The sequence below is a fragment of the Heptranchias perlo genome, chromosome 14 (assembly GCF_035084215.1).
Source record: "Heptranchias perlo isolate sHepPer1 chromosome 14, sHepPer1.hap1, whole genome shotgun sequence".
NCBI classification, from domain to species: Eukaryota; Metazoa; Chordata; class Chondrichthyes; order Hexanchiformes; family Hexanchidae; genus Heptranchias; species Heptranchias perlo.
The window spans coordinates 70946391-70971207 of NC_090338.1; the positions used below are offsets into that span (position 1 = coordinate 70946391).

A 24817-nucleotide genomic window follows, 5' to 3' on the forward strand; every position below is an offset into this window, starting at 1 on the left:
GAGATGGGACACGTGCTGTGCGAGACCCTTGCCCGTATTTTAATAGTTCACTGCCCTCTGGGACGGTCCCCGTAAACTGGAAGGAGGCTAATGTAGTCCCCATCTTTAATAATGGAGGCAAGACTGACCCAGGTAACTATAGGCCCATTAGTTTGACATCAGTAAGAGGAAAGATGCTTGAGGGAATCATTAGGGATGTAATATATGATTATTTGGATAGGGAGGAACGTACTGGGCCCACCCAACATGATTTCAAAAAAAGGAAGTCATGTCTTACAAATTTGATTATATTTTTTTAAGAAGTCACCATGATGGTGGATTAGGGAAGCCCAGTAGACATTGTCTATTTAGACTTCCAAAAAACCTTCAACAAGGTATCACACAAGAGGCTTCTCTACAAGATCTAAGCCTCCGGTATTGGCGGTAATATATTGAGCTGGATTGAGGACTAGCTGGAAGGATGTAGGCAGAATGTAGTTATAGATGGATTTGGATCTGGTTGGAGACCGGTCAGCAGTGGTGTCCCACAGAGGTTGGTGTTGGGACTGTTGCTCTTTACTATTTTTATTAATGATCTAGATGTAGGTGTTGGGAGCACGATCTGCAAATTTGCAAACGATATCAAGATCTGTGTGAGTGTCAGGACCGTAGACAATGCTCGACTGCTTCAGGTGGATCTCGATCTATTGGGGGACTGGGCTCGTGACTGGCAAATGATGTTTAATTTGGGAAAGTGCTGTATTATGCACATGGGCAGGGTGAACACTCAACATACATACACCCTTCAGGGTGAAGCATTAAAACAGGTGGAGAAAGAAAGAGATCTGGGCTAAAAACAGGAAATGCTGGAAATACTCAGCAAGTCAGGCAGCATCTGTGGAGAAAGAAACAGAGTTAACGTTTCAGGTCGATGACCTTTCATCAGAACTGGAAGAAGTGAAAGAACCATTACCGGCACCTGCTGTCCGAGAAAGTACTGGTAATGGTTCTACTGTTGCCATTTACTCCTCCTCTAGACCCATCTTTTGTTTCTTTACTTGTCCCATCTCCACCCTCCTTGCCTTGCACCATCATCCCTTTTGTTATTTAATCACTCCTGCCCTCCACCCTATCACAGACCTACCCTTTTGTTCTTTCCTCCCCTCCCTCCCCCCTCTTTTCCCTGGCTCTGTACTTGCTTAAAAACTGTTAAATCTTTCACTTCCAGTTCTGATGAAAGGTCATCGACCTGAAACGTTAACTCTGTTTCTTTCTCCACAGATGCTGCCTGACTTGCTGAGTATTTCCAGCATTTTCTGTTTTTATTTCAGGTTTCCAGCATCCGCAGTATTTTGCTTTTGAAAGAGATCTGGGTGTACCAGTTCATGAGCAATGTCGTGAAGCAATAGCTGGAGTGAGTAGGGTGTTGGGGAGCATTTATAGGACAATTGACTATAAGACAAAGTGTACTATTTTGTCCTTGTACAAGACCTTGGTCAGGCCTCAGTTGGAATACTGTGTCCAGTTTTGGTCTCCTTACATGGTGGATGATATTGAGGCTTTGGAAAGGGTGCAGAGGAGGGCCACTAAATTAATTCCCAGCTTAAAGCATCTTAGTTATCAAGATAGGCTAAAAGAGCTGGGACTCTACACTTTAGAGAAGCATAGACTTAGGGGTGATCTGATCGAGGTTTATAAGATGATGAGGGGAATAGATTGCGTTCAAGTAGACAGTTTGTTCCAATTAAATAGGTTCCAGAGGATCAGGGGTCACAATTTGAAGTTGTGTCAGGCCAGATTGAGGTTAGACGCCAGGAGGTGGTTCTTTTCCTGGAGAATAGTGGGCCTCTGGAACAGGCTGCCAGCTCGTGCGGTGGACGCCAATTCGCTGAATTCCTTCAAGCGAGAGCTGGACCTGTTTCTGGCTGGGGCGGAGATCAACTCGTACAAGAGGTAGGTAATGTATAGAATTATCAGGGCCAGAGTGATCTCCTGGACTGGTTTCGATCGCTTAAGTGGGTCAGAGAGGAATTTCCCAGATATTTTCCCCCCAAATTGGCCTTGTCTGTTTTTTCAACTCTCCCAGGAGATCACATGGTTTTGGGTGGGGTAGGGAGTGTGTATATTGTGAAACACAAGATATTGCAATTGTGTGGGACAGGCTGGATGGACCAGAGGGTCTTTTCCTGTCTGTCATCGTTCTTATGTTCATAATGGGTGGCCAGAACTGCACCCAGCGGTCCAGATGGGATCTGACCCATACCTCACGCAGCAGCAACAGAATTCTACTCTGAGGCTTGCTCTCTTGGGCTATGTTCATTTAGCTCCTTGTGGATTGGGCCACTGCAGCATTGGCTTAGGTCTAAGATTAGATGTCCCACCTACCCGCCCACCGCTCTCAGCCAGGAATAGAGGCTGGCGCAAGGAGACCCAAGTGAAGAAAGAAAATGAAGAAAACCCCACGGAAGGAGAGAGGGAGGGTCTTTCCCTGAGGAAGGGTGTTAAACGTCAACGGAAAATCCCTGAGCAACAGCTGCCCCAGTGGCTCTGTTAGTAAATGCACTAGAACTGGGCTGTAGTGAGCAGGTGGATTCCGCACTCAATTCCCAGTCTGTGCAACGACACTTGACCAAATAATCCGCCAACACTCTGAGCCTAGGCTCAGAATCAAAGAGTGGCTACAAACACCAGACAAAGCCCGCCTGGTGAAACCATCACATAACAACAACATCAACAACGTGCATTTATATAGTGCCTTTATACTAGTAAATCGTCCCAAGGTGCTTCACAGGAGCGATTGTCAAACAAAAATTGACACCGAGCCACATAAAGAGATATTAGAAGTGGAGACCAAAGAATTGGTAAAAGAGGTAGGTTTTAAGGAGCGTCTTAAAGTAGGAGAGAGCTAGAGAGGCGGAGAGGTTTAGGGAGGGTATTCCAGAGCTTAGGGCCCAGGCAGCTGAAGGCACGGCCGCCAATAGTGGAGCGGTGAAGCAACACCTCAGCCTGCAGGAGAGAAGAACATTGGAGGGAAAGAATTGTTGAAGATTATGTAACATTTTGAATCCTATTGGAAGAAAGCTCTTGAGTGACGAGTCCAAAGTCAACAGGTCCATTCGCTGCTTAAGGAGAATTGCACTGCCTCGGAGTCTATGAATTATTTTCCTGTTTGGTTGAGAGCCCGTGTGATAAATCAATGACTGTTGTGACAACCCTTGAAGGTATTTACATGGGAAAAAGAAACCCTACGGTCACATCAAGGAATTGCAGAGAGGAACCAGCACTATTAACAGTCACCTCTGACTGACCAGCCAATCCTCCTATCACCGCAGCGCAAAGCAAGAGAGAAAACCCGAGGCCAATTCCTTCCCTCTCCTTTTTCAGAAGGCACGACGGCATTTTTTTGGAAACAAAAAAAAAACTGCAAAGTCGAAAAAAAAGAGTCTCTTTTCTTTTCCTCCCGGTGGAAAAATAAACAATCTTTTTTATCTCAGCATTCCTGAGGTGTAAAAACCTGGCACTCATCTGTTTGTGCAGATGTTTGCAAAGGGAAAGCATTGCAGAAACCAGCCAAAACCTTGCAGAGTTCCTTGGCACCTGCCCGTCAGTATTGAGCTATTCTCAGGAGTGCCTGCTTGTTGTTCTAACAGAAATTGTTAGGCTGTGAAGGGGAAGAAAAAATGCGAAAGGCAGTCTGGGAAGTTGGGTCACATTAGGGTTCCCAACCCTCCAGGATTGTCCTGGAGTCTCCAGGAATTTACAGATTAATCTCCCGAACACTGCTGTGAGCAAATCAGGAGAAAGATCACAGGGACTTTAAAGCAAATTGTGCATTTTTTTTTCATTTTCCTTCAACACTTTCGTTTATTAGTTCTAAAAAAATATTGAAGATGGGGGAGCAAAAAGGCTGTTTGACTGACAGTCGAGAATCATCCAATCAGCTAATGAAGGGTCTGTTCGATTTCCAGTTGCTGTGAAAAGGCGAAGATGGACGTGTGGGCAACCAATGGGGGGGGGGGGGGGGGGGGACGTGGGAACGGGGTGGTTGGAGGTCATGTGACGAAACCGCCAGGATTACATCCAACCAGAGTTGGCCACCCTCGGTCACATGCTCCCTGCCTGTTTGATCACTAAAGTGGAAAAGGTAGTCTCCCCTTTCAAAGAGCCAGCATAGGCACGATGGGCTGAATGGCCTCCTTCTGTGCATAGGGGGGCCTTTTCTTTTGCATCCTTGGTTCGGGGAAAATAATCTGTTAAGAAAAAAGACATCATCTCCAAATGGCTCATTGGGTAATTGTACCGTCTGCTGTGATACAGACGGTTAGCTGATCTTGGAGGGCTTGTAATGTTAGACTTGGCTCAGTAGGGGAGCACACCGCTGAGTCAGAAGGTTGTGGGTTCAAATCCCACTCCAGAGACTTGAGCACATAATCTAGGCTGACACTCCCAGTGCAGTACTGAGGGAGTGCTGCACTGTCTTTCAGATAAGACGGTAAACTGGACATAAAAGATCCCATGGCACTAATTCAAAGAAGAGCAGCAGAGTTCTCCACGGTGTCCTGGCCAATATTTAATTCCTCAACCTACACCTAAAAACAGATTACCTGATCATTATCTCACTGCTGTTTGTGGGATCTTGCTGTGCACAAATTGGCTGCCGCATTTCCTACATTACAACAGTGGCTACACTTCACAAAGTACTTAATTGGCTGTAAAGCGCTTTGGGACATCCTGAGGTCGTGAAAGGCGCTATATAAATGTAAGTTCTTTCTTCTACTTGTAATGGTGAGATTACAATTAGCCTCATGACCCTCATGGGCTAGCAATAGAGGGAGAAAAATCATCCAGGAATGCTGTTGCTGATTGCTATTCAGTGACTCCTCTCTCCGACCCCGCAATTTGTTTGGTGCATGTTGGACATCAGGTGAGAACACGACCGGACTCATCTGTGATACTCCAACAGTCGAATATCCCACCATAAAAGTTTATAGCACGGAGGATGTATTGCAAGCCCTAGTTTTACTAAATGCCTTCTCTTTTAAATTCCAGTTTAGTTTTAATCTCTAACAACCCATGCAACTCTGTTCTTTGATACAATCCCTTCTCACCTTGTAGGAATTAGCCTATTTTGTACTCCATCAAACTCATAATTGAAGATTCCCCTCTGCTGACCTACCTAGGAGTTTGCTAACTTTAAGAACATAACAAATAAGAGCAGGAGTAGGCCATACGGCCCCTCGAGCCTGCTCCGCCTTTCAATCAGATCATGACTGATCTTCGACCTCAACTCCACTTTCCTGCCCGATCTCCATATCCCTTCATTCCCCTAGAGTCCAAAAATCTATCGATCTCAGCCTTGAACTTACTATTTCGCCCAGTTAATTTTTGACCCGATCCCTTCTTACCTCACTAAAAAAAAAATGTTTTCTGTCCAACCCCTTTATTTTTGATTCTTCATTGCCCTTTTCTAGTTTCACATTGAACCTAACTTTGTTGTGGTCGCTATTTCCAAGTTATGCTCCTACTCTCACATCAGTTATTTGCCCCACTCTATTCCCTAGAACTAAATCAAGCAATAGTCCTTTCCTAGAATTATACTGGTCCAGGAAATGGTCCTAAAAACACTTTTTTTTTATTCGTTCACGGGATGTGGGCGTCGCTGGCAAGGCCGGCATTTATTGCCCATCCCTAATTGCCCTTGAGAAGGTGGTGGTGAGCCGCCTTCTTGAACCGCTGCAGTCCGTGTGGTGACGGTTCTCCCACAGTGCTGTTAGGAAGGGAGTTCCAGGATTTTGACCCAGCGACAATGAAGGAACGGCGATATATTTCCAAGTCGGGATCGTGTGTGACTTGGAGGGGAACGTGCAGGTGGTGTTGTCCCCATGTGCCTGCTGCCCTTGTCCTTCTAGGTGGTAGAGGTCGCGGGTTTGGGAGGTGCTGTCGAAGAAGCCTTGGCGAGTTGCTGCAGTGCATCCTGTGGATGGTACACACTGCAGCCACAGTGCGCCGGTGGTGAAGGGAGTGAATGTTTAGGGTGGTGGATGGGGTGCCAATCAAGCGGGCTGCTTTATCTTGGATGGTGTCGAGCTTCTTGAGTGTTGTTGGAGCTGCACTCATCCAGGCAAGTGGAGAGTATTCCATCACACTCCTGACTTGTGCCTTGTAGATGGTGGAAAGGCTTTGGGGAGTCAGGAGGTGAATCACTCGCCGCAGAATACCCAGCCTCTGACCTGCTCTTGTAGCCACAGTATTTATATGGCTGGTCCAGTTAAGTTTCTGGTCAATGGTGACCCCCAGGATGTTGATGGTGGGGGATTCGGCGATGGTAATGCCGTTGAATGTCAAGGGGAGGTGGTTAGACTCTCTCTTGTTGGAGATGGTCATTGCCTGGCACTTATCTGGCGCGAATGTTACTTGCCACTTATCAGCCCAAGCCTGGATGTTGTCCAGGTCTTGCTGCATGCAGGCTCGGACTGCTTCATTATCTGAGGGGTTGCGAATGGAACTGAACACTGTGCAGTCATCAGCGAACATCCCCATTTCTGACCTTATGATGGAGGGAAGGTCATTGATGAAGCAGCTGAAGATGGTTGGGCCTAGGACACTGCCCTGAGGAACTCCTGCAGCAATGTCCTGGGGCTGAGATGATTGGCCTCCAACAACCACTACCATCTTCCTTTGTGCTAGGTATGACTCCAGCCACTGGAGAGTTTTCCCCCTGATTCCCATTGACTTCAATTTTACTAGGGCTCCTTGGTGCCACACTAGGTCAAATGCTGCCTTGATGTCAAGGGCAGTCACTCTCACCTCACCTGAAATGGTGTTGTCCACTTTTGATCACATTCGACAGGAGAGGGAGTAGTGGGAGATTTCATAGTAAGGGGAATAGATGTCCTTTTTTTTGGCAGTCATTATTGTCAATCCCAAGTGGTGTGCCTCGCTGGTGCCGAGTTGAAGAACATCATGGATTGGGTGGAAAAGTCTTCTGGGAAGGATGGGAGAGCAGCCCAACATTGTGGTTAATGTTGGAATGGTACAGATAGAAGATTGAAGTCTTGCCGAGGGAGTTTGAAGAGTTAAACACTAGATTGAAAAACTCAAAGGATAATAATCGGCTTCCTGTACCCTGCACTGGACAGGGAAATTATGGATAGGGAAATTAGGCAGGCAAAAAAAGTGATTAAATATTCCATATTTTAATAACTTTCTGTTCAAAACGGTTTCTTCTAATTTCCCTTTCATTTCACGGAGTCTGGGCCCCCCTTTTTACTGATTTTCCAAGCAGTGGAAAGAATCTTTCTCTATTTGCCCTCTGAATACCTTCTATGTCTCTATGTACAAAGCCGAGGATCCCGTTTGCCTTTTTTGTGGCCTTACCTGCTTGCACTGCCATCTTTAATGTCCTGTCTGATTATCTCGAAAACCTCCATTAGATCCCCACCTTCACCTTCTCGGTTCCAGTGAAGAATGCCCTCGTTTTTCAAGCCTCCGTGACTGTAACCTGTGATTCTCACCATCATTCCAGGATCAACAATGTCTATGACTATGATTTTCCAAAATTCCGTGGAAAGCCAAATTGAGCCAGAACATTGGAGCGTGGAATTTGTGACTCCCTTCTTCAAAAAAAAGGAGACAGGGATAAGCCAGTAAATTACAGGCCAGTTAGTCTTACTTCAGTTGTGGTAAATTACTGGAGTCCGTAATATGGGATGAAATTACTAAACATGATTTAATCAGGGTCAGTCAAAGGTAGGTTGGGTTTGATCAACTTAAAATAATCCTTTGTAGAAATAACAGAGAGGATAGATAAAGGAAATGCAGTGGATGCAGTTTATATGGATTTTCAAACAGCTTTTGATAAGGCTCCACGTGAGAGGCTTATGGCAAAAACATTGGTATAAGGAATTAAGGATGATCTGGCCACAGGGATACAAAGAAGGTTGGAGGGGCTAAAAGCGAAGGATAGGGCTGAAAGGAGGTTTCTCAGACTGAAAGGACCTGCTGAACGGTGTTCCACAGAAGTTTGTGTTGGGGCTGGTTTTATTCACTATGTACATAAATGATCTGAACTTAGGAATTGAGGGAACAATATTGACATTTGCTGATGGCATCAAATTGGAGGGCACGGCTAATTGTGATGATCATTGTGACAGACTGCAGGAGAATATCCATTGGTAGGGGGACTGATAAGTGGCGGACACAGTTCAGTGTAGAAAAATGTACGGCGATACAGTTTGATGTAAGATTAGGGAAAGAATATACACCTTAAATTGTAAGATGTAGTGGAACAGAAAGACCTTGGTGTGCAGACGGACATTAAAGCTGGCAGTGCAAGCAGGAAAGGCCACAAAAAAAAAGGCAAACTGGATCCTTGGCTTTGTAGACAGAGGCATAGAATACAAAAGTGAGGAGGTAACTTTAAGCTTGTATGTGGCCTTAGTTAGGCTGCAGTTGGAGTACTGTGTAGAATTTTGGGCAGCATATTATAGGAGGGATATAAAAGCAACGGGCAAGGTGCAGTGTGGATTCACTGGTGTGATACCAGGAATGAGAGGGTTACAGTTATGATGAGAAACTTGAGGAGTTAGATCTTTCTTCATCGGAGCTGAGAAGGTTAAGGGGAGGCTTAATAGAAGTCTTCAAGATTACGAAGGGTTAAGGTGGGGTAAATAGTGATGGGTTGTTCCCACTGGTCGGTGAGAGGGCACATATTTAAGATAATCACAATAAGAATTAAAGCCGAGGCTAGAAAAAAGTTTCTTTACATAGAGGGTGGTTGGAATGTGGAACACCCTGTCACAAACTGCTGTTGAAACAGAACCCATCATTAGATAGTGGCTTGAGAAAGGATGGATATCAAAGGGTCTGGAAAGCAGGAGTAGGATTAGACTAAGTGGAATAAATCCCCGTGAAGACTTCATGTGCCCAATTGCCTGTTCCTGAGCAGTAATATTCTAGAATTCTAGTGAATCTTCGCTGGCTGCAATATCCCTCGAATAATGGGATGGCCAAAATGTCACTCAATACTCAAATAACTGGTCCACTTTGTTTTTATATTTAATGCCCCTATACGAAAGACCCAGAATCTCATTTGCCTTCTTTACACTCCCACCTTTAAAGGTCTATGTATCCACATCTCTAGATGGGATGAATTATTTTTTATGTTCATTCTTGGGATGTGGGCATCGTTGGCAAGGCTGGCATTTATTGCCCATCGCCAGTTGCTCTCTTTACAGCTGAGTGGTTTGCTGGACCACTTCAGAGGACAGTTAAGAGTCATCCACGTTGGTGAGGGACTGGAGTCACATGTAGGCCAGACCGGATAAGGACAGCAGGTTTCCTTCCCTAAAGGACATTAGTGAACCAGTTGGGTTTTTACGACAATCCGACAGCTTCATGGTCACTTTTACTGATACCAGCTTTTTATTTCCAGATTTTTTACCCTGAATTCAAATTCTCAAACCGCCAAGGTGGGATTTGAACTCTGGATTATTAGTCCAGGCCTCTGGGTTACTGGTCAACTAAAAAGGGTGTAAGGATAAACCCAGCAACTGTAGGCCAGTCAGTTTAACCTCAGTGGTGGGGAATCTTTTAGAAACGATAATCTGGGACAGAATTAACAGTCATTTGGACACTTGTGGATTGATTAGGGAAAACCAGCATGGACTTGTTAAAGGCAAATCATGTTTAACTAACCTGATAGAGTTTTTTGATGAGGTAACAGAGAGGGTAGATGAGAGCAATGAAGTTGATAAGTTGTATATGGACTTTCAAAAGGCATTTGATAAAGTGCCGCATGGTAGGCTTATCATCAAGATTATGGCCAATGGAATAAAGGGGGCAGTAGCAACATGGATACAGAATTTGCTTAGGGACAGGAAACAGAGAGTAGTGGTGAATGGTTGTTTTTCGGACTGGAGGGAGGTGTACAGTGGTGTTCCCCTGGGGTCAGAATTAGGACCACTGCTTTTCTTGATATATATTAATGACTTGGACTTGGGTGTACAGGGCACAGTTTCAAAACTTGCAGATGACACAAAACTTGGAAGGGTAATAAACAGTGAGGAGGATAGTGATAGACTTCAAGAGGATATAGACAAGTTGATGGCATGGGCGGACATGTAGCAAATGAAATTTAACGCAGAAAAATTCGAAGTGATACATTTCGGTAGGAAGAACGAGGAGAGGCAATATAAACTAGAGGGCACAACTCTAAAAGGGGTACAGGAACAGAGAGATCTGGGGTACATGTGCACAAATTGTTGAAGGTGGCAGGGCAGATTGAGAAAGTGGTTAAAAAAGCATTCAGGATCCTGGGCTTTATAAATAAAGGAATAGAGTACAAAAGCAAGGAAGTTTATAAAACTCTAGTTCGGCCTCAACTGGAGTATTGTGTCCAGTTCTGGGCACTGCACTTTAGGAAAGATATGAAGGCCTTAGAGAGGGTGCAGAAGAGATTTACGAGAATGATTCCAGGGATGAGGGACTTTAGTTACATGGATAGACTGGACAAGCTGGGGTTGTTCTCCTTGGAACAGAGAAGGTTGAGAGGAGATTTGATAGAGGTATTCAAAATCATGAAGGGACGAGACAGAGTAAATAGAGAGAAACTGTTCCCATTGGCAGAAGGGTCAAGAACCAGAGGACATAGATTTAAGGTGATTGGCAAAAGAACCAAAGTGACATGAGGAAAACTTTTTTACACCGCGAGTGGTTAGGATCTGGAATGCACTGCTCGAGGGGGTGGTGGAGGCAGATTCAATCATGGCCTTTAAAAGGGAACTGGATAAGTACTTGAAAGGAAAAAAATTGCAGGGCTACGGGGAAAGGGCGGGGGAGTGGGACTAGCTGGCTTGCTCTTGCATAGAGTCGGCACAGACTCGATGGGGCGAATGGCCTCCTTCCGTGCTGTAACCTTTCTATGATTCTATAACTATTACGCCACTGTATCCTACTTCTGTGCTTTAATATCTGTGATTCCATCAACTTACAACTCACTCACGCCGAGGCCCGCGTTCTCACTCCCCGCGCCGCCCGCGTTCTCACTCCCCGCGCCGCCCGCGTTCTCACTCCCCGCGCCGCCCGCGTTCTCACTCCCCGCGCCGCCCGCGTTCTCACTCCCCGCGCCGCCCGCGTTCTCACTCCCCGCGCCGCCCGCGTTCTCACTCCCCGCGCCGCCCGCGTTCTCACTCCCCGCGCCGCCCGCGTTCTCACTCCCCGCGCCGCCCGCGTTCTCACTCCCCGTGCCGCCCGCGTTCTCACTCCCCGCGAGGCCTCACGCTCTCACTCGCACGAGGCCTCACGCTCTCACTCGCACGAGGCCTCACGCTCTCACTCGCACGAGGCCTCACGCTCTCACTCGCACGAGGCCTCACGCTCTCACTCGCACGAGGCCTCACGCTCTCACTCGCACGAGGCCTCACGCTCTCACTCGCACGAGGCCTCACGCTCTCACTCGCACGAGGCCTCACGCTCTCACTCGCACGAGGGCTCACGTTCTCACTCGCACGAGGGCTCATGTTCTCACACACTAAGGCTCACATTCTCACACACTGAGGCCCACATGATCTTCACCTGCAATAAAGGTGAGAACGCGGGCCTTGGTGCAATAAAGGGTTAATTGATAACCACCAAGGCTATGATCATCTGCATCAACCCACATGACAATTCAAAATATAAAAGAAACGTCACATCCCGAAGCCAATGAGCAGCAGGTTAAAGCCGAGAGTTTACTTCAGGCATTGGTTTTGCCTTGGAGTGTTTTTTTAAAATCAGGATTACTCACCAACAATGGTCACAATCCCAGTCACTGTCTTGCTCGAAGGCGACTCTCGGGAAAGTTGCATGGAGCAGCAACAGAACACGGGTCTGCACCTGTGATTCCCCAAATGACGAGCTCCTGATTTCAATCATTGCCACAATAGGCATAGAAACATAGAAAATAGGAGCAAGAGTGGGCCATTCGGCCCTTCGGGCCTGCTCCGCCATTCAAAATGATCATGACTGATCGTCTAACTCAGTACTCTATTACCACTTTTCCCCCATATCCCTTGATCCCTTTAGCATTAAGAAATATATCTATCTCCTTCTTGAATACATCTAATGACTTGGCCTCCACTGCCTTCTGTGGTAGAGAATTCCACAGGTTCACCACCGTCTGAGTGAAGAAATTTCTCATCTCGGTTCTAAATGGCCTACCCCGTATCCTGAGACTGTGACCCCTGGCTCTGGACTCCCCAGCCATCGGGAACATCCTCCCTGCATCTAGTCCTGTTAGAATTTTATATGCATTGATGAGATCACCTCTCATTCTTCTAAACTCCAGTGAATATAGATCTAGTCGACCCAATCTCTCTTCCTATGTCAGTCCTGCCATCCCAGGAATCAGTCTGGTAAAAATTCGTTGCACTCCCACCATGGCAAGGACATCCGTCCTCAGACAAGGAGACCAAAACTGCACACAATACTCCAGATGTGGTCTCATCAAGGCCCGTACAACTGCAGTAAGACATCCCTGCTCCTATACTCAAATCCTCTTGCAATGAAGGCCAACATACCATTCGCCTCCCTAACTGCTTGCTGCACCTGAATGCTCGCTTTCAGCGACTGGTGTACAAGGACACCCAGGTCTCGTTGCACCTCCCCTTTTCCCACTCTATCACCATTCAGATAATAATCTGCCTTTCTGTTTTTACAACCAAAGTGGATAACCTCACATTTATCCACGTTATACTGCATCTGCCATGTTCTTGCCCACTCACCCAACTTGTCTAAATCACATTGGAGCCTCTTTGCATCCTCCTCACAGCTCACATTCCACCCCAGCTTTGTGTCATCTGCAAACTTGGAAATGTTACATTTAGTTCCCTCATCCAAATCATTGATATATATTGTGAATAGCTGGGGCCCAAGCACTGATCCCTGCGGTACCCCACTAGTCACTGCCTGCCACCCGGAAAAAGACCCGTTTATTCCTACTCTCTGTTTCCTGTCTGTCAACCAATTCTCAATCCATTCTAGTATATTCCCCCCCAATCCCATGTGCTTTAATTTTGTACACTGTCCTCTTATGTGGGACCTTATCAAAAGCCTTCTGAAAATCTAAATACACCACACCCACTGGTTCTCCCCTATCTATCCTACTAGTTACATCCTCAAAAAACTCCAGTAGATTTGTTAAGCATGATTTCCCTTTCATAAACTCATGCTGACTTTGTCCAATCCTGTTAATGCCCTCCAAGTGTTATATAGACTCTAGCATTTTCCCCACTACTGATGTTAGGCTCACTGGACTGTAATTCCCTGTTCACTCCCTCCTTTTTTAAATAGTGGGGTTGCATTTGCCACCCTCCAATCTGTAGGAACTGTTCCAGAGTCTATAGAATTTTGGAAGATGGTCACCAATGCATCACTATTTCCAGGGCCACTTCCTTTCGTACTCTGGGATGTAGATTATCAGGCCCTGGGGATTTGTCAGCCTTTAGCCCCATTAATTTCCCGAGCACTATTTTTTTTACTAATACTGGTTTCCTTCAGTTCCTCCCTCTCACTAGACCCTTGGTTCCCTAACATTTCTGGCAGGTTATTTGTGTCCTCCTTTGTGAAGACAGAATCAAAGTATGTGTTTATTTGTTCTGCCATTTCTTCGTTCCCCATTAAAATTTCCCCCATTTCTGACTGTAAGGGACCTACATTTGTCTTCACTAATCTTTTTCTCTTGACATATTTATAGAAGCTTTTACAGTCAGTTTTTATGTTCCCTGCTAGTTTACTCTCATATTCTATTTTTCCCCTCTTAATCAATCTCTTTGTCCTCCTTTGATGAATTCTGAACTGCTCCCAATCCTCAGGCTTGCTGCTTTTTCTGGCAATTTTGTATGTCTCCTCTTTGGATCTAATACTATCCCTAATTCCTTTTGTAAGCCACGGTTGAGCCACCTTTCCTGTTTTATTTTTGCGCCAGACAGGAATGAATAATTGTTGTAATTCCTGCACACGTTCTTTAAATATTAGCCATTGCCTATCCACCGTCATCCCTTTTAGTAAAGTTCCCCAATCTATCATAGCCAACTCGCACTTTGTACTTTCGTAATTTCCTTTACTTAGATTCAGGAATAGGAACAGGACGAGGCCATTCAGCCCATCGAGCCTGTTCCATCATTCAATTCGATCATGGCTGATCTGTCCCTCAATTCCATTTACCGCCTCTGTTCCATATCCCTGATACCCTTACATAATAAAGTTAACACGAGGAGGGCAGGCCATTTTACAATGGCATCAACATCACAAGGAGCTTTGGGATCTATTACAGGAGCTTTAAATAAAAGTAACAGGCACTTTCCCAATTTGTTTGCTTTTCCCTAAACATCTGGTTAATGAGAACCTCTCCCATCAAATGTGCAGGTGTGAGAGATTAGCCAAGCAGCCCATTATCACCACATTTTAAGGGGGGGATCCATTGTCTGATTAAAATAGAAGCATTTGGCAAAAAAGTACTTTGTTAAATGGGCAAATAAGCAGTGCTATTCTCACCTTTCATTACCTCATTAATCTGCCCTCCATTGAGTGCCACTTCCTGCATTCGATGGTGAGAATTGCACTCAATGGCAATTGCCAAAAAATACACAGCCTGCACTTCAATTTAACAATGATGTGGAGATGCCGGTGATGGACTGGGGTTGACAATTGTAAACAATTTTACAACACCAAGTTATAGTCCAGCAATTTTATTTTAAATTCACAAGCTTTCGGAGGCTACCTCCTTCCTCAGGTGAACGATGTGGAAATGAAATCCTCGAAATGAAATCGCATTTATAATTCACAGAACAATGCTTGGTGATTACAGACAGTTTTTTCAACTGCCCGTTGCCAAGGCAATCAGTGTGCAGACAGACAGGTGTTACCTGCAAGGTCTCAGAATATACAAATCACCAAAAAAAAACAACAAACAAAAAAAAACAGATCGAGAGGTAGAAACATAGAAAAGACAGCAACTGACCCGTTATATTAAAAACAGATAACATTTGTTCGCTGGTGGGGTAACGTGTAGCGTGACATGAACCCAAGATCAATTTAACAATGATCGCCCCTTAAACTAACCATACACTCTACATTAATCCTGACAACTCTCAGCTCCCTGGCCTCCACCCCATCCCCTGCCACGGCTAACCAAGCGAATACACCAGCCAATGTGCTACTGAACCATACTGAGCAGGAAAACCCTAGGTTTGATTCCCAGTCTGTGCTGGGCGAGCTGATTTGTGCTGGTGATATAACTATGTGCCTCAGCACCTTTGGGCTAGGGAAGGGAGAGGGGGGAGAAAATTCAAAATGGGCTCCCGTGCCTGAGTGAGGGTTGCTAACCCTCCGCGATTGCCCTGGAGTCTCCAGGAATTAATCTCCAGGACATTGCTGCGAGCAAACCCGGGAGAAGAATCATCGGGGCATTAAAAAATTGTTTTCTCTTCATTTTCTTTGGACAGTTTTACTCATTACCTATAAAAATATTGGAGATGGGAAATGTTTGACTGGGCGGGGCGGTTGGAGGCGGGAGGTCATGTAATGAAACCTCCAGGAATATGTCCAACCAGAGTTGGCAACTCTAACTGACCATTGTCCACACAGCCTTGCTGAAATGTGTGCGCTGATCTCTCCACACACCCCTCTCCCCTACCGCCCCCCCAACCCACGGTCAAAGAACCTGCTGACACTCTCATTGTCTAGAGTCACACAGATGCTCAGGATGGCCAAAATGCTTCAAAGATAAAGACCCACAGACAGCGAATGAATGATTGAATGGAAGGCCAGTTAACCTGTTCTTGGTGATGTTGGTTAAAGGAGAAGTGTGAGGTAATGCACTTAGGGAGGGCAAACAGTAAAAGGGAATACGCAGTAAACGGGAATATATTGAGAGGGGTAGAGGAAGTGAGAGACCTTGGAGTGCATGTGCACCGGTCCCTGAAGGTGGCAGTACAGGTAGATAAGGTTGTGAAGATGAATGCTCTCCGTTATGAGCTGAGGTATAGAATACAAAAGCAGGGATGTAATGATGGAACTGTATAAAACGCTGGTAAGGCCACAGCTGGAGTATTGTGCGCAGTTCTGGTCACCACATTACAGGAAGGATGTAATTGCTCTGGAGAGAGTGCAGAGAAGATTTACAAGAATGTTGCCAGGGCTTGAAAATTGCAGCTACGAGGAGAGATTGGATAGGCTGAGGTTGTTTTCCTTGGAGCAGAGGAGGATGAGTGGAGACTTGATTGAGGTGTAGAAAATTATGAGGGACCTAGATAGGGTAGACAGGAAGTACCTGTTTCTCCTAGCGGAGAGTTCAAGAACTAGAGGACATAGATTTAAGCTGATTGGCGGAAGGATTAGAGGGGACATGAAGAAAAACTTTTTTACTCAGAGGGTGGTGGGTGTATGGAATTCGCTGCCCAAATTGGTGGTAGAGGCAAGGACCCTCAACTCTTTTAAAAAGTACCTGGACCTGCACCTAAAGTGCTGTAAGCTGCAGGGCTACGGACCAGGTGCTGGAAGGTGGGATTAGAATGGGCACCTGGTTGTTCTTCGAGCCAGCGTGGATGCAATGGGCCGAATGGCCCCCTTCTGTGCTGTATCTTTTCTATGGTTCTATGGAGGAATGTTGACCAGGACACCAGATCTCCGTACTCTTTTTCAATTCGTAGAATGAGACTTTTAACTACTCCCTGAACAGGGAAACAGGGCCTCAATTTTAAGACAGATTGATCCTTCAGCACTTTCTCTGTATTATAGTTGGAGTGTCAGCCTAGATTAGGTGCTCCAGGCCTGGAGTGGGGCTTGGGCTCATGTCCTTCTGACTGAGTCAAGCTGACACCACTGACCGAAGATGTGGTGTTAGCCTTGGCGCAGTAGTAGCACTCTCGCCTTAGAGTTAGAAGATTGTGGGTCCCACTCTAGATACTTGAGCACATAATCTAGGCTGACACTTCAGTGCAGTGCTGAGGGAATACTGCATTGTCAGAGGTGCCGTCTTTCGGATGAGATATTAAACCGAGGCCTGACATCTGCCCTCCCATGGCACTATTTGAAGAGCAGAGGGGCTCTCCCCGGTGTCCTGGCCGATGTTTATCCCTCAACCAACATCACTAAATTACCTGGTCATTATCACATTGCTGTTTGTGGGACCTTGCAGTGCACAAAATGGCTGCCACGTTTACTACAACAGTGACTACACTTCAAAAGTACTTCATTGGCTATAAAGCACTTTGTGATATGCTGAGGTCGTGAAAGGTACTGTATAAATGCAAGTTCCTTCGTTTTCATAGCTGTGTTACACAGGGGCTACCTGCTGGTTAGGTGGGGGTGGTATCGCAGACCTCCTCCTCCAGGAAACAACACCCTCCATCCTGAAAGCAGCAAATGCTGAATCGTATTGTGCATTGGAGGGGGACAGGGTGGTGAAGAGGAGGAAGACCAGCAGGAACACGACTGGATCGGTAGGGGTAAGAGGGGGCAGTCAAGGCTTCTGTTACTGGGCGTGACCAAAGAGTGCACTCGAATCTGGCCACTACCCGCCTCCAACAGGTCTGTTAGGGAGAGGGGCGGGGAGGGACAGAAGGCTGTGTAGGGTGGAGTATATTCAGACTATGACATAGCTACTCAAATTTTGCTATGTATGAATACAAAGGTTTCGTATCTGGTTGTCACACACCCAGTCCTCCCACCCCAAAGCCAAGCTTTCTGCTGACCTGGAGAGCAGCGTATATACAAACATAAAACGTTGTGATCATTTATTTGATTTTTTTTTAAAAACTGATCCGTACACACGGGGTTATATTTAGGCACAGTTAGCTGATTCCTCAAGCTGAAGAGACTACATAATATGGTCTGGTCGACTTTCAGCTATTTCATGGGTGTTGATACAAGTTGGTAGGTTGTCCCTGTGGAGCAAACGGTGGTTTGAACTATGCTAATGTCCATCAAGTGCAGAATCTCAATACTTATGTTCAGCAGCTAGCTGGATAAGTGTTCATTTGCTGTGTGGAGGAGGCTGTTCACAGGAGACGTACGTGTGAGAAAATGCCGTTTTGACCCCTGTGAATTTCTGTCCACCTAATTTAATGTACTTGGGAGAGATACACTTTTGTATCCTTTGTTCTAGGATACTTTCAAAGAAATTTGCAACTATACTTTGGGAGCTGCTGGACAAAGGTGGCAATCAGTCTGATGTCGACAGATCAGTCAGCAACTCCACTGTAGCACTCAGCCACATAAGCAAACAAAGTATGTTTCAAAGATCACTGTAGTGTTAGCACAGGGGAAATGTCTGCCAATCTTGACATTAGCAATAATAAATTAATGCAAATATTCTGTTGTACCGACTACTGTTCATTTACCTGTTTAAAGTTTCTTATAAATTTCTTTCGTCTGAGCCTCAGTCCGATGGAATGTACCCTTAATTCAGTCACTTGATTCAAATTAGCTATTAACTCAATTTTTTTAAGCACTAAATCTCAATTTGCTGTCATTTGTATTGCTTAATTCAAATTATTTTGGTGCAAACAACTTATCAGGACACCATATATTTTTCCACCTACTGGAGGTGAAGATCACATGGTGGAATGATGGCCGTTTTCTTTTCAACCCCTGGATCTTTAAAAACAAAATTCTCAGGATGTGGGCATCGCTGGCAAGGCTGTCATTTATTGCCCATCCCTAATTGCCCTTGAGAAGGTGGTGGTGAGCCGCCTTCTTGAACCGCTGCAGTCCGTGTGGTGAAGGTTCTCCAACAGTGCTGTCAGGTAGGGAGTTCCAGGATTTTGACTCAGTGACGATGAAGGAATGGCAATATATTTCCAAGTCAGGGCTGGTGTGAGACTTGAAGGGGAACTTGGAGGTGATGATCTTCTCATGCACCTGCTACGCTTGTCCTTCTAGGTGGTGGAGGTCGCAGGTTTGGGAGGTGCTGCTGAAGAAGCCTTGGCGAATTGCTACATCCTGTAGATAGTACAGACTGCAGCCACGGTGTGCCGGTGGTGGAGAGCGTCTCACTATCTGCCCAATATCTAGGTGAATGTAAAAGCATTGGTTCATTGGAACTGCAAGGTCTACTTTTGGAAGTGGTCAGCAACACTCAACTTGAGGAAACATCTAGCGTAAAAACCCAAAAGTGAATACTGGATTGGGATGGGTTCGAGCTAGCTTTTTGATTCTGGCGGTTTGTTTCTAGACTGACACTGGACTTTGTGGTAGAGAAAGGGCAAAGCGATTGAAGTTGAATTTCTCACGCAGCTGTTGAAAGACCGTGAATTGGGCCCAGTGAAGCTATTGATTGGTGACCCTTTGATATGCTGCTGAATACAGACAGCCTCAAATGCACCTTCAGTGTGACGCAGGTGTCTCTCACCGCTGATAGATCGTGTTCCAAGTCCTCATCAAATGACCATCTTGACTTAGTTTGACTGACCAGATAGATGACAGCCAAAATTGAGCTGGCAGTATTAAAATGCTCCATTTTTAAAACCATCTTGTATCTCCATTTTCAAGACAATGGATATCAGTTTTTGGCACTTCCCTAATGTTAGCCCAGACACATCCATTCTCACTGGGCCTGAATGAACCTGGGGCTTAAAAGAGCTCAAGAACTCGATATAATTTCAACTCACTAGAGTTTTCTTGCAGAGATTAAAAAAAGAAAACCTGTGAATGCTGGAGACCTGAAATAAAAACAGAAAATGCTGGAAATGCATCAAAGTTGGCATCCAAAAGCACCAAAACAGATTAATAGTTGGGATTGTGATGAAAGGTTAACATTCCAGGCATAAACCTTCTCTTTTGAATACTGACCGACTCACCAATTGGAGAGCCTTTTATACCCTCCATTTCATACAGAATATTGATTGGTTACATGTGGTTCCAGTGCGAGAACCAGTCAACTGTTGTTTTAGGGGTGTGAATCATTGTACGGAGAATGGACCATTTTCCACAGAGACTCAAACACTCCCAGGGCAGGTACAGCACGGGTTAGATACAGAGTAAAGCTCCCTCTACGCTGTCCCATCAAACACTCCCAGGGCAGGTACAGCACGGGTTAGATACAGAGTGAAGCTCCTTCTACACTGTCCCATCAAACACTCCCAGGGCAGGTACAGCACGGGTTAGATACAGAGTAAAGCTCCCTCTACGCTGTCCCATCAAACACTCCCAGGGCAGGTACAACATGGGTTAGATACAGAGTAAAGCTCCCTCTACACTGTCCCATCAAACACTCCCAGGGCAGGTACAGCACAGGTTAGATACAGAGTAAAGCTCCCTCTACACTGTCCCATCAAACACTCCCAGGGCAGGTACAGCACAGGTTAGATACAGAGTAAAGCTCCATTTAACACAACCCCATAAGTGATTCCATCCCAACCTCAAGAGTGCACTCGACAGGACCAGCTCGAGATCTTCCATTTGCTGCACTAGTCTGAGCGAGGAATTGGATGACGATCACTGAAATACACTGCACCGGTCCCTTACAACCAGGAGATTTTCACCACATTAGTGTGAGAATTTTCCACTAGCTCCGACTGCAGCTCTTGGGACGGTGAAAAATTCAGGTCAAGGACTGCATAGGAACGGGAGTAGGCTGTTCACCCCTTCGAGCCTGTTCCACCGTTCAATTAGATGATGGCTGATTTGTATCTTAACTCCATCTACCTGTCTTGGTTCAGTGACCCTTAATACCCTTACCTAACAAAAATCTATCACACTGATTTTTGAAATTTTCAATTGACCACCAGCATCCACAGCCTTTTGGAGAAGAGTTCCAGATTTCCACTACCTCGTGCATGCAAAAGTACTTCCTGACATCACCCCTGAATGGCCTAGCTTTAATTTTATTATGCTCCCTTGTTCTGGACTCCCCCACCAGAGGAAATAGTTTCTTTCTATTTATCCTTTGATCACCTAAACACCTCAATTAGATCATCCCTTAATCTTCTATATTCAAGGAAATACAAGCCTGATTTACATATAAATACTGCAGAGTCCACCTCTGTATTACTGATAGCACGCAATCGGGAGGAGGAGTGACAGCACATTAACGGAAGGCTTGGGAACTTCCTGCCTCGTCAAACGCACTTCCTGCTGTGCCCGCACTCGTTACCATGTTTAGCCCAGTGGGCCCAGTCAGTGTAATAAGTGATAATCTGAAACCCCGCTACATATTTTGAAACTGAAGTAATTTATTAAGCACATTCCACGGTAAAAGCTTGAACTGATAAACAATTTTCTGTACATTTATAACAGTCTTTATGAACTGTCCAGACACACGTACTTATTTCAACTGGAAAGTATCAGGGTTCAGAGGTTTCAAACATAATTACATGATATAATCATCGCATCCCAGCGCTTTCAGAGCATCAGTCGTACTGTCCCTCGACGGGGTCCACAGCTGTGAGCACTAAGCATACTCGCAGAGTACAGCCAATGTCAAAACAGCTCCTTAATCCTCGGATCCTCGCATTCCTGCTACATGGTTCTGCAGCTGCCAACTGAAAAAATTCCTTTGCAGTGACATACCGGGCATAGGACTTCGAAACAGGTCTTTAAATTAAAGCATTACAAAATATACACCTAAACACACACAAGACACCAACTCTCTGGGACTGGACGTCTTGTGTCTCAACGCGTAAAACACAAGCAGCTGAACCTCTTTCTCAGGAGAGGGGGAAGAGAGGAAACACAATACAGAATCTCAGCTTTGGCCGTGACAATGTTATATCCTAGTTGCCAGTTTTCGATATACACATAAACCGTAGAGGCAATACTTACAGGTAACTGCTTGTGCAAAGATAATTATGTTAGTTGAGATGTCTTAAAACAAAGCTTTCACTTTTACAAAATGTGCGCTCCAGAAAATTGTAACTTTTTTTTTTGAGGGGGTTGTGGGGAGGAGGAGGAGGAGAGAAACATTTTAATTAATCTGAAGCTTGTCTGGCAGATAGGTAGCAGATGACCACGTCTGGGTAAAACACAAGGAAGGATCTAGAATATGTACAAAAAACAAAAAGATATTTAACAATTACTTGGGCCAAGAACTGCACCTAACCATATAACACAGGAGGTGGTGATTTTGGGGGGGGGGGGGGGGGGGGGGAGAAAGAGAGCAGGGGGGAGAAACAAAAACAGCTTGTTTTTTTTAATTAATTTGTGTAATTTGAATTCAAAATTAATTTGTTGAATTTTACAAATTAAAATTTCAACTGGGCTTTAATATTTTTTAAAAATGGAAATCTTTTAAAGGAGTACAGAAATAATGTTAAAGATTAGATTGAATCTGGGATTAGAATGGATTTCGCTTTAAATCACAGTAGTGGCGTTGGTTTGAAAGGGGCAAGGGGCGCAGCAGTCAATGCGTAAATACATGCTTTTCACAGTTAGTGCAATATAGCCCTCCGTTAGTTTCAAGAACATTTGGGGAAAGAAACAAAAATCCCACGAGAAGGTTCAAATAGGTTACTATACAATCAACACACGACGTTATATACAACTAGCTACATTCGACACAGCTCGAATTGCATGTAATCTCCGTATATAAGCAGCTAACACTTCTATTTACTGTTAGTATTATATATATTTATAAAAAAAAAGAAACCCCCCCTCCCCCTTTCAAAAAAACACAAACTTCAGGAATTCATCTGATGCACCGTTCCCTTGTATTGAACATGCATCCATTTATAATCTAAATGAGAAAAAAAAAAAGAGAAAGGCAGCCAAATTGAGGGGCCTTTTAGCAAGTTTTGACAGAATAACGCTTCCTAATACATACCGAAGCTTTGAGAAATTCTGCTCGTTGTTCTAAAACAATATGGCATCCAAACAAAGAAACAAACGTTCCAACAAATGACTTCTTCATCCCCATTTCTCAGGGCAAAGTGCAAAGCGATACTGAATGAGCCACGCCCTTCCTCCAATCAAAGGTTTGGCAGAGTCCATTTTGAAGAATCCATTTCTGAAACACTTAGCTTTGGGAACCAGAGACTGCTTCTCTTTTTTTTTTTAATAGCATGGCAGATGGCTAGGCTCGGCTCGTTAAATGTTCAGTCTTACAAGTTCTGCAGTAAATGTCATTTCAGAGTCCTCCGAGGGAAGGAAACATAGGAACGAGAGGGAGAGAGAAAAGAGAGGGGAAGGCATGATGTACTGTACTGATATCTTGCTGGCTTCAATCTGTCCACATCCACAGAAACCAGGTCACCACAACTAAACATGGCTCTTTGAGCATAGTCATCTTCAGGCTCTGCATAGCCAATATCCAGTAGTAATTCCAGCCCCTGTGGAACAAAAGTATAGATCATTAAGTATTAGGTTTCGATCCCCCTTCCCTCCTTCCCAAATTTTTCTTCCTTCCTTTCCTGAGCACAAAATCTAGGCTGACACTCTAGTGCAGTACTGAGGGAGTGCTGCACTGTCGGAGGTGCCGTCTTTCAGATGAGATGTCACAGAGGCCCCATCTGTCCTATCAGGTGGACGTAAAAGATCCCTTGGCTATAAACCTATAGATGGTTGGCTGTTGCCTGCTTGCCTTGGATGCATGATCCAAATGTTAGAATTTCAATGTTTCGAGAGTGGAGACGGGAGACTCTTATCTCTTCAGCTTACAATGGACCCCTTGGCATTTTGCATTTCCACTTAAATGGAAGCTGTGCGAGACTAGCCCCTCCAGGAAGTCTCACTCCACTCTTGATTTACATTGCCAGTTTAGCACTGGTGTGAAGCTGAAACCATCTTTGCCTCAATGCTAAACTTAGTGTGACTATACCCTGAGTTTCAATTAGATGGGGCAAGTGGGCTGTGCCAAGTCTATGCAAAAAAAAGTGCACCAAAGTGGGGCTTTGGGAGAAAAAAAACAGGAGAGAGAGGGGAACAGTGATACAAACCCCCATCTAGGAGCCTAATCGCCCAGCTTCAGAGTGTCATTAAAACCAGTGGGCACTACTCAACACAAACTGCTTACAAGAAGCCAGCAGAACCCAGATTTAGCAGGCCCCAGCTTTAGCAGGCAAAGTCTTTTGAGTTTATTTATACAGAGCAACCCTTGCTGGGTTTTTAATACCAAAAAAGCACACATTGCAAATTTCTCTCATTTTATAATAAATCAAAACTAATTTCAAACGGAATAGTCTGGGCCTGGGATATAAAGGGTCCCACATACAACAGTGTGCTCCCAGCTGCTTCTAATAGTCACTATTAGTGGGTGCAGCTCATAAGCGAGGAGTTTTCTTTTTAGAAAACAAACATTTCTTTTCCCAGGACTCCTAATACGTCAGGAACGTGAGTTTCCTAAACGCGAGTTTCCTGATTGGATGACTTTGATGTTAAGAGGCCTTTTTCCAGCTTTGGAGTTTGGATCAAATGGATGGACAACGATCCGACTGGGAGCAGTGAACAAGGGCACGTGACATTGGGATTAGAATGTCAACCCCTCTCGCAAGTTTTTCTTTCAAAAATTCATCACAGAACTCAATGTACAGTGGACAAAGAACCTTTCTATGAGCTGACAGATGAAACCCTGTGCAGTTTTATCCCTTCATCCTTTTGCAAACTACAGTTTCCATCTACACCTCTGCCATTCCTCATTCACGGGAGTGGAGAGCGCGCACAATACAAAACCGCAAAAGGTTACATCCTCCAGGTGCGTCTCTTTATAAATTCTTGGTTTGAGAACTCCCTATTAGCTCAGCTGGTAAGTGTCTGACTTGGTAATGAACTGCAGAGTTGAAAGGATCCAGGTTTGATCCCTGCTACAGGCTGGCATTTGCCGGGGTACGGTCAGGGAGAGGCTGGCATTTGCCGGGGTACGGTCAGG

At 45.1% G+C, this 24817-nt stretch overlaps 1 protein-coding gene across 2 annotated transcripts in view; it reads right to left on the bottom strand.

Moving 5' to 3' along the window:
- Positions 1-21171: 21171 nt before the first annotated feature.
- LOC137332602 (F-box/WD repeat-containing protein 11) overlaps positions 21172-24817 on the bottom strand; it is a 156941-nt gene continuing 153295 nt past the window's right edge. For both annotated transcript variants that reach the window (XM_067996556.1, XM_067996557.1), the window contains one exon: positions 21172-23282. The gene's annotated coding sequence lies outside the window, so the exon portion shown is untranslated. The remainder of the gene's footprint in view (positions 23283-24817) is intronic.